The following is an 8,956-nucleotide window of genomic DNA, read 5'->3' as shown; positions in this document are numbered from 1 at the left end:
AGGTAGAGCAAATTTTTCAAGCAAGAGCATATCACGTGATGCATCACGTACCGGAAGTGCAACAGTGAGGGTCTAGAGCGGCGGACGTGACTTCGAAGCGAAGGAGCTAACCACGTGATTCATCACATGCCACAACGAGCAAGAAGGAGCGGTCGAGCAGCAGCCAGCGCAGCGGCGGACTAGGCTATTAAGCGCGCAGCTGCTGCGACGAAGGTAAATATGAAGATCGAGGCACTTTCCAGGCTCGGTTTTGCATATACGATGCGCCTCCCGTTAGAGATCAAATTAAAAACCAAGACCTCCAGGCCCACCATGCGAGTAGTAGTGCTCTTCGCTGTAAAAGGTTTTAAAACTGGGCAAGCAAAGTAGTTCCTCTTCGAATTCCTACCACGTTTATGTGAGCATGACGACGTGAAATTTAAAGCCGGACGCAGCGATAGGTTCCGTCATCCCTTCCTGCTTTTTCCTAACTGATCGCGCATTACAGTTCAAGAAAGAGATATAAGCATCACCACTTGGGCTGACAAGGTCACGTGGCTGGATCATGTAAGTACAGTGAAAGATACAAGGGTGGCCAAATCAGCAGATGGGTAACAACTATATTACCTTTGCCAAGTCGGCATCGCATGTTGCGTGTAGCACACAAGAGGTTTCAACATTGCATGCAAAAATGAGGTACTTAATATGATGAGGTGCATGAAAAAGTTTTCATCAGACTACGAAAGCGTAATAAGATATCGCACAATTCTGGAAAAATATTGCCGCATGCAAGAAGACGCCAAAGATGCAGACTTGGTCTACGAGCGCGAGGCAAGAAGAAAAAGCTGAAGTGCTCACGGACTTTTTCTGGTTAACCAGTAAACCGTTTTACCTTCAGCGCTCCTCGGGGTTCTACCGAGTCCTGACAATATGCCTTTCACATACCTGCGACGAGATTCCCAAGCGCCCGTGGGAACACTTTCCGTCATCTAGCCGCAACGGTGTCTCAGTAGTTCTAGCACATTGCGGCTGACCAGAAGGACGCGGGTTCGCTCCCGGCCGCGGCGGTCGAATTTTTGTGGAGGCTAAATTCTAGAGGCCCGTGTACTCTGCGATGGCAGCGCATGTTAAAGAACAGCATGTGGTGGATATTTCAGGAGCCTTGCACTGCGGCGTCTTTCATAGTCTGTGTTCCTTTGGGACGATGTGAGGTGTACACCAAATCTTCGGGGGATTTATTTGAATGCGGTGCGCCGACAGTAATGCGTCCATTGAGGAGCGCTGGGTGTGGCAGCCCAGCGTGGCGCGTGTGCGCGTGCGAATGGTGCGTGCGAGGTGGCGGCGATGAAAAGCGTGGCGAGCACGAGGAGCGGACAACTGACGTGTCAGAACACCGAGGTGCTAAAGGAGACAGCAGAGTGGAGATCGTGTCATTTAAACGTTGAGGTGGCAGCCGTAGGACGTTGGATCCGTGCTACCGGGGACCTTCCTTAGATCACCGACGCAAGCCTCCAGCGTCCCTTTCAAAATTTGAGGTGGCAGCCGATAGATTTGAGGGCCCGTGTTGCAGAAAGGCTCCCCTGGATAGCGTGTATTAAGATACGGCGTTTTGGGACGCCGTTGACGGGTCCTAGCAACGGTTCTCCAGCTGCTGCTATGTTCGGCGCGCTGTTGACGGGAGACCACCGGCGCCTTCCTGTGGTCCTCTGCGCTTGCGCTCTGCTATCACCTGGATCTCTTCCCCCGCTTCCCTCAGTGCAACGCCAGCTACACGTCGCAGTTCATCAACCCACGTCCGTCGTGTCTGCAAGGCAACCCCTCTTCACCTGGGAGGCTTAATATTTGGTGAACTCTTTCCTTTAGTCTGTAGTGTTATACGTGCGTAGAGAGTGTGTTTTTCTTCGTTTCGTTCCCGTTTTAATTGTCTCTTTATCTCTAAATTATATACGCTGATTCATTTCATTTCATTTGATCTGTTTGTTGTATTCTTCGAAACTGCACGCCATAGCGTTCTCCTTCGGCAGTCGGGGACGCGTTACCAATTCTCGACAATTAGTGTCCGCGAGACAGGACAAGGCCGTGTTTTTTTTCTCCTAGTGGGTCCGTAAAAAGAAATGATGAGCACGGTAAAGAAGTTAATTGAAAAAGTCAAAGGGTTAGGGGTGAAAGATGCCGAGCTGCGCACGTGGGTGGCTGCCGAGCAATAGAAGGAACGCGCAGCACGTGCATCCGAACATGAGGCTCAACGCGAGTATCAAAAGGCGTTAGCAGAAGCTGAAGAGCGTAGTTACAGCTCCAATTAAAGCTCGCAGAAGCTAGTTGGGGTAATCGAGAACCCGCACCGGGGCCCTCAGCAGCGGTTAGCTCACACAAATTGAGCCCGCCTTTCGACGATTGCAGGGATGACATGGATGCATACCACAAATATTTTTAGCGAATCGCCGAAGGGGACAGCTGGCCCAAGGAAGAATGGTCTACGGTACTCACTGGGAAGTCTCTCTGTGAGTTCGGCCGACTATCTCTGGCAGATTCAATGGACTATGATAAGGCAAATCTAGCCCTGCTGCAACATTTTCGGTTCACATCACAGGGCTATCGCGAAAGGTTTCGTGAAAATAAGCTGCATGATAAAGAAACAAGCAAGCAAAACGCAGCACGCTTGCTCAGTATTTTCGGTTGACGGGTCAAGATATCGGCAAAAAACACAACGTAAAAACATTTACGTGACTTTGTGGTGGCCGGACACTTATAAAGAACTGTCATACTCGTCTGCAGATTTTCTTTCGCGAAAAAGAGTGCAAGACGCTGGATAAATTTGCTGAGGCAGCGGACACCTTTCTAGAGGTCCAGCTGTAAAGAAACTTCTCTTCGTTCAAACAATCGTTCGAGGTGGACATTTGGAGAGAGAAGGATGTTATATAAAGTAGACTGTCGGGAAGGTGCCTCATTTGTAACCGACCTGGACATAAGTCCGCCGTCTGTCGCTCTAAGCCAATACAGCTTTATTATGTTTATTGTCGAAAAACAGGGCATGATGTAAGTTCCTGCTCAAGGAAGCACGAAAACCAAGAGCAATCATTCTCTTGAGTTCAGGCAGAGAATGATGCGCCTGAAACTACGTCCGCAACAGCAGATAGGCTTGAACCAGCTGAGGATAAGGCCGTGGTTGGACTTGTCCGCAAAAAACCTCCAGACGCCCAACACATGCCTGTACTAGAGGGCGAGCTCCAAGGCCTACCGTACGTGTTTTACGGGACACGGGGCGCAATACAGTGGTGGTGCGGAGAGCCCTAGTTTCTGACTCAGCTCTCACCGGCTCAAGAGCTACGGTGTTCCTTGTTCATGGTAGTTGTCTGGAAGTTACCGAGGCCGATGTCTATCTAGCTTCCCCTTATTTCACTGGCATGGCCCTGGTAAAGTGCATGGAGACACCATTGTGCGATGTCATAATTGGAAATGCACCAGAGGTCTGTGAGCCGTCAAATCCAGATATTAATTGGAATAAATCGGAGAGCGTTGCTAAATTGTGTCCTGACATAGCTAGTGACGAGGTCAATAATAATAATTGGTTTTCGGGGAAAGGAAATGGCGCAGTATCTGTCTCATATATCTTTGGACACCTGAACCACGCCGTAAGGGAAGAGATAAAGGAGGGAGTGAAAGAAGAAAGGCAGAATAGGTGCCGTAGTGGAGGGCTCCGGAATAATTTCGCCCACCTGGAGATCTTTAACGTGCACAGACATCGCACAGCACACGGGCGCCTTAGCGTTTTTCCTCCATAAAAACGCAGCCGCCGCGGTCGGGTTCGAACCCGGGAACTCCGGATCAGTAGTCGAGCGCCCTATCCACTGAGCCACCGCGGCGCGGCATGTCGCCAGTGAAAATTGTGAGTGCGAGGGCCCAAAACTGGAGTTGGCTGGAAAGGAAGTTTCTGGACGAAGGAGGAAAAGTACTGCTTTAAGCGTTGGTCCCATGAGATTCACCAAGGAAATGTTAGAAGAAGAGCAAAGAGACGAGAGTCATTGATGACGTGCTGGGTGAAAGTAGTGAAGGTATTCAATGGCACGCACGGCACTTCGCACTCGTATTGTGTTGAAAAGGGTTTGCTGTACCACCTCTATCATCTCGCCTGTGGCAGAGGTTCGACAGGTAGTACTTCCCAAGTCTTGCCAATCACAGGTATTAAGGCTTGCCCCCGATAGCCTGTTGACGGAGTTTCAGGGCATTAAGAAGACTACAGATCGAGTTCTGTAAGAATTCTACCGGCCGAGAGTGCAGGAGGAGATTAAGAGGCATGTCAGGTCGTGCGACTCCAGTCAAAAGACGTGTTTGAAGGGCAAAGTAGGCAAAGCTCCGTTGGGACGCATGCTTCTTATCGACACTTCATTTGATCGGGTAGCTGTCGATATTGTCGGTCCACTGTCGCCCACTTCGGTGAAAGGGAATAGATATATTGTCACTCTCGTCGATTTTGGCACGCGGTATCCCGACGCAGTGGCCCAGCCAAAGATACATTCAGCGACCGATGCAGAGGGTTTGGTGGAGATGTTTTCGCGAATAGGTTTTCCGAGAGAGATCCTTTGTGACCAGGGCTCCAGTTTCAATTCCGAAATGATGAGAAAGCTCAATGACCTCTTGGCAGTGAAACATCTCAGCACGACCCCTTACCATCCAATGTTCAATGGGGCGGTTGAGATTTATTGGCACACTCAAGCAAATGCTGCGGAAGCTCAGTCAATAGCAGCCAAAAATTTGGGACCATAATATAGCTCCGCTTCTGTTCGCATACAGAGAGGGGCCGCAGACGAGTCTTGGATTTTCTCCGCTTGAGTTGATATTTGGACGGCATGTGCGAGTACCGTTCGCATTCCTCAGAGAGCTCTGGTCAAGAAAAGATCTGGGAGAAGACACGAAGGTTACGTATGGTTACGTTCGTGATCAAAGAGAACGTCTCGAGCAAAGTATGCGGCACATCAAAATTCGTTGCGTACCCAACAGTGGCAAGAAGGATACCACGACAGGAACAGCAAGAAGCGGCATTTAGGCTTTGGATATGGAGCCCTCCATCTTTTGCCGAGTAGCCACATAATCTCCTGATGCAGTGGAAAGGTCCATTCGTGGTTTCGGGCAAAAAAAAAAAACGACGTGCATTGTTGGACCGACATGGGCCATGCTAAAATCAATACCACACCACTATGCTCAAACGATACAAAGAGCGTGGAGGCAGTCGACTTCTCAAGTTTTCAATACCACGCAATACCCGTTGCCTTTTCCCATGAAGGACATGGCCAAAAAGGGGATAGGCAAAATGACAAATTAGGGATCATTGAAAGTTCAAAATATTCGCACAATTCTCCGCGAGTTTCAACTAAAAATAAAAACAACACATATCGGCCTTGCATCGTCTTTCGGCGCATCAATGATGTTATTTTCTCTGAAACAGATTCATTCCAAGAACGCATGCTACATTCGACGAGGTTGGAACCATGGTGTCGTTTTCAAAATTTTACCTTGCTAAAGGCTTGTGTCAAGTACTTTTGGAGGAAGCTCTGAGACAGACAACAGCGCCTTCTGCTCGATCCGGTAACTGTCAGTTCGTCTACATGCCCTTCGGCATGAAGACAGGATCGGCTATCTTAACGCGCTTGATGCGCATTCTGTAACAGGGCATATATAATGTCGTTAATTAAATCCACGTTGTCCTCTAGGCGACTTCTTCCTGGGAAGAATATCTTTGGACTTTAAACAACCTATTAGCAGGGTGCGCGAGGCCTACGTTACGATCAAGCAGCACAAGAGTGAAATCGGGCCACTTACATCTCTTTTCTTGGACACACGCTGGGAAAAGGCACCATCCGACCGTTGGAAACTGTGGTGAATACCTTGTCAACGTGCCGCCCCCAAAGACGAAGAAGCAAGTATGTTCCTTTTTAGGGCTTACCGGATACTGCCACGATTCCATTCCTGGCTATGCCGACAAAGTCCTACCGCTCGTGGAGATGACACGAAAAAATGAACGTAACCTTGTCTCTTGGACACAACAGCGGCAAGCCACTTTTGACGCGCTAAATAACGCATTAACTTTTCTGGTCCGTATTAAGAGCACCAATTCACAGTAAGCAGTTTGTGCATCTTACAGATGCTTCCGAGGTCAGCATAGGCGCCGTTTTCCTGCAGGGGCATGCAGGATGGAGTTCTCCACCCGGTACCATGTGTGTATCGACAGTTGTTAACTCGCGAATCTCGCTACTGAGCGACTGAACGCGAGTGTTTGGCGATTATCTGGGCTGTTGAGAATTTCCATATATTCTTGTACTGGACGTTCATCATCCTACAGACTGACCACGAACCCTTGCAATATTTAACAGAGGCAAAGCGATTGAAAAGCACGATAGTGCTTTGTAGCTTCCCAGCAGGGTACTGAGTCTGAGCTTAACATTACAAGAGTATACCTTTTGAGTAGAGTACATCAAGAACTCCGAAAACGTAGACGCCGATCGCAAGAGTCGTTTGCAAATTGCCGGAGGGTGATGTCCAATGTACAGTGATATTATCCAGTGTGTTTGCAATCGTTACCTCAACAAATATAGTGTACGTGTGTTTGCGAGTTGTTTTTACTCTTTTTCGTTGTTCAGTTATGAGTTGTAAGTGTGTAAATTTTAACCTATATGTTAAGGACGTGCGCAACGTGTGGGTCCATTGATTTGAAAGGTTTCTACTTTTCCTTGAGCCAGATGTATGATGTTGGGCCCCATATCCCCGCTGTCTGCGTCTCTGTGTGCTTCCTAGTGTCACTTTTTAAAGTGGCTTCTGTGACTTCAACGACGTATAACTAAATTGCCCTTTTTCCACTTGAATATTAGTGTTGTGTGCACCAACAGCAGTGTTTTCTATGTGCAAAACTTTTTAGAAGGGGGGGGGGGGCATATGGGAGGTGCACACCAAATCGTCGGAGGATTTTTAGTGCGGTGCGTCGACAGTGATGCGTCGATAGTGGAGCGCTGCGCGTGCCAGCCAGCGTTGCGCGTTTGCGCACGCGAATGAGGTGTGCGAAGCGACGGCGACGAAGAGCGTGGCGAGCGCGAGGAGCGGAGAGCTGACGTGTCAGAAAACCGAGGTGTGAAGGAAGACAGCGCAGCGGAGACCGTGTAATTAAAGCGTGGGGGTGGCAGCCGTCGGGCGGTGGGCACGTGATGCCGGGGTCCTCCATTAGATCACCGACGCAAGCCAAATGCGTCCATTTTAAGTTTGAAGGTGGCAGCCAAATGATTGAGGTTCCGTGTTGCCGAGAGGTTCCCTAGAGCTTGGAGAGCCGCTGTTAAGCTTACAGTGTTTCGGGACGCCGTCCACGGGTCCTGGCAACACTTCTTCTCCTGCTGCCAAGTTCTGCCGGCTGTTGACAGGAGACCAACGGCGTCTTCCTGTGGTTCTCTCGGCTCCTGCTATCACCTGGCTCTCTTCCGCCGCTTCCTTCAACGTAACACCAGCTAGAAGTTGCAACCCACGTCCGTCGTGTCTGCAAAGCATACTCGCTTCACCTTGGAGGCTTAATATCCGGTAAACTCTTTTCTTTATTCCGCAGTGTTGTACACGTGTTAGGTGTGTGTTTTTATTCTTTTCATGGCTCTTTTCTTTTATTTTGTTTTCTTCTTCGTCATGGTCCTGGATATAAAGAGAGCCTTTGAAAATGTCAGCCACGAATCCATACTCACAGGACTGGATAATCTAAACTGTGGGGGAAAGATTTATGGAAAAGTGAAGGGCTTCTATCAAATATGACTGCAACGATTCGAATAGGAGAAGTTAGATCCGAGGTTCTACGCACCCCAAACAAGGAACCCTCCCCCCTCCCCAAGGATCAGTAATTTACCCGCTACTCTTCATTATAGCAATGATGGGGTTGGCCAAGCATCTAGAAAAAATAGAGGGAATCAGACACGCGATGTACGCCGACGACATCACGGTCTGGAAAAATCGAGGCTCGCTCAGAGAAAAAGAAGAGACGCTGCGAGAAGCGGCCACATGCATAGAGGAATACGTAAAAGCAAGAGGCCTCGCTTGCTCTACAGAGAAACCAGAACTGCTAAGAGTCTTGAGAGGCAAGATGAACAATACGGTGCCTCAAGAAGAAGAGTATAAGCTTAGAGTTTATCTTGAGGAGCTGCCGATACCAGAGAAGACAACCGTAAGAATACTAGGAATGTGGCTCCAGTCCAACCAAAGGGGCAAACACAATCTGGCGCTACTCAAGAACACCACGACGCAATTAGCGCGCATGATAAACAGGATATCCGACAGAAGACTGGGGTTGAGAGAGAAAGACACGCTCCAGCTGGTCACAAGCTTCGTAATCAACACAGTAACATACAGCCTCCCCTACCATACCTACACCAAGCAGGAAGAGCAAAAAGTTGGCACTATTATAAGGCAGGGATACAAAAGAGCATTACACCTGCCACAACGCACATAAACCGAAAAACTATTAGCGCTAGGGATACATATTCCCTTCGCCAGGCTATATGAGGCAATAATGAGCAACCAAATCCAAAGACTATAACAAACCAAAGCAGGACGGGTACTTTTAAGGAGATACTTCAGCGAAGGATTAGTAGCGGAACGCGAAGCCACAAAAGTGATACCTGAAGAGTATCGGAGCACAATACATGTCGCGCCGAAACCAAAACAATACGTATCCAATTCTACATAAGGCAAGAAGAGAGGCTGGAGCCTAACAAATGCAGATAAGGTTTGAGGAGAAAAACAATGTTGAATACACCGAGGCTGCGAGATACGACCACAACAACGGCGCAGTAGCACAGTTGTAAATGAGAACCTACAAGAAGTGACAAGCGCTTCACTAAAGGACTGCACGGTAGGGGAAGCGGATGAGCCAGTGCTAGCTCTAGCAATTTCGGAAGGCAAGCGTACCGGCAGATCTCTGACAATCGTATCAGACTCCCTAACGGCGAAGTCGAAA

The sequence above is a fragment of the Amblyomma americanum genome, chromosome 9 (genome assembly GCF_052857255.1).
Source record: "Amblyomma americanum isolate KBUSLIRL-KWMA chromosome 9, ASM5285725v1, whole genome shotgun sequence".
Taxonomy (NCBI): Eukaryota; Metazoa; Arthropoda; class Arachnida; order Ixodida; family Ixodidae; genus Amblyomma; species Amblyomma americanum.
This window is presented reverse-complemented; position numbering follows the sequence as displayed.